The 1,937-nt window shown below is 39.9% G+C and overlaps 1 non-coding gene across 1 annotated transcript; it reads left to right on the forward strand.

The window, feature by feature from the left end:
* Positions 1–1,135: 1,135 nt before the first annotated feature.
* Positions 1,136–1,298, forward strand: LOC111812665. The gene has a single exon (XR_002818105.1). It is a non-coding gene; the product is annotated as a U1 spliceosomal RNA (small nuclear RNA).
* The last annotated feature ends 639 nt before the right edge of the window (positions 1,299–1,937 follow it).

Genomic DNA, 1,937 nt, shown 5'->3' on the forward strand with positions numbered 1-1,937 from the left:
TACATAGAGAGGATTGAAGACGAAGGACTTAATGAAAAGTCTGTCTCACTAAGTCCAAAATCCTACTGCAGTTTTCCAAAGGTGCTTGTGGAGAGTCGGTACAGTGGTACAGTGCTGCGTGCAACGCCGAAGCACAGGTATTTTCTTATACTCCCCAAAAGGTCTCCATCAGTATTATTTTTAAAATGGCCCTCAATTGTTCAGTAATTTTATAATAAATACTGTGAGTGTTGAGAAGCAAGTCATTAATGTTTTCTATTGATAATAAAGAAGGAGCAAGTCTCTCTTTGTAGTCTACTTTTATCTCATTTTTGTCTTTCCCTGTACCCTTTGTCAGACTGAGGATAGTTCTACTGTCTCATTTTTACCACTAGTAATATGTGGCTCCTCAAAGTCTCTGAGGCCAGTGTAGTTTCCCTTTGTTTTAAGTAGGAAATTTTTATTAAAAAGATTTTCTGATAATGCTATGTATTAAAATGAGAATGATAATGAATAATTTTGAAAATAACTTAGTTATTTTCCCAGATATTAAAAATAGCCAAACAGGGGCCAGTCAAATAGCTCAGCGGATTAAAGCTCCTGCAAGCAGGTACAGGGGCGAGGGGTTCAGTTCCCAGGGCCTGCTGTGTCGGCACCACCCCAGGAGCTCCCTGAGATGGCAAATGAGACTGGGCCTAGTGGTGGCGCCTGCAATCCCAGCACTAGGGAGGCTGTAAACAGGAGAATCACTATGAGTCCAATCTAGAAGTGAGACCTTGAACACATGTAGATCCTTCCCTAAAAATACAATAAATAAATAAATAAATAAATAAATAAATAAGGAAGCCAAACAGCTTTGTTTAGTCCCCAGTGTCTTATATTTAGTTCCCAGAGACATACACTGGTCCATAATGGACATGTGCTTTTAAATGAGTCATTTTTCCAAAATTAGTTATTGGATTGGCTTTTTAATTACTTTAAACTACAATGTACTGAATGAAATTTGAAGTTATAAAATGTTCTCTCTTACCACCCATAAATGTACACCTAAGAATAAAAGGGGAAATGATACTCCTAAAATTAAAACAATTAATGTAAACAATTATTGTAACAACCTTGTTGGTGATTGCGGGGGACTCAGCTGGAGTGCAAGATTTTTTTTTCCTATTCTTAGACACCATGATCACGAAGGTGGTTTTCTCAGGGCGAGACTTATCTATTACACTCCAGATGTGCTGACCCCTGCGATTTCCCCAAATGTGGGAAACTCAACTGCATTAATTTGTGGTAGTGGGGGACTGCGTTCGTGGTCTCCCCTGTTAAAAATAAAATAAAATAAAGAGATTTTTTTCCACTTCTCATTTCCCGTGAGGCACCCTCAGAACATACCCTCCTTCCGAGGCAGTAGTTGGGGCTCCTGTCATGTAACCCGAGTAGTAAAACACGGAGAAGTGAAGGTAGAGTGCTTGGAGAGTTGAGCACATTACAATAGGAAAATATAAACTAACATCAGGCACTCTATTCCCTGGAGCTTACCTTACCACTTTCCATAGATATTAATTTATTCAGTTTTCCTTTGGGCCTGTGCTAAGTTATATATTTAGCTATTTATGGCAGGAATCCAGATGTGGAGTGTAGATGAACGAGCTATGTGATGAACTTCTATCTTTTTACAATTAGAGGTCTCCTTTTTAATAGACTTTACCAGAGACGTACATATTTACATCCCTGTATCAATCCCTTTCCAAGTGCTGGAACAAAACACCTGATGCCAATTACTGCAAACGGGAGGGATTTATTTTGGCTTACAGTTTCTCACGACTCAGTCCAGGGTAGGGTCATTTCAAGGCAGAAACTGAACGCCTGTCAAGAATGGAGGGGTCGGGGAGATGGCTCAGTAGAATAAGCGCTTGCCCAGCAAGCGCAAAGGCCTGAGTTCAATCCCTGGTTCCGCAAAA

Source organism: Octodon degus, unplaced genomic scaffold (genome assembly GCF_000260255.1).
Source record: "Octodon degus isolate 3935 unplaced genomic scaffold, OctDeg1.0 scaffold00135, whole genome shotgun sequence".
NCBI lineage: Eukaryota > Metazoa > Chordata > Mammalia > Rodentia > Octodontidae > Octodon > Octodon degus.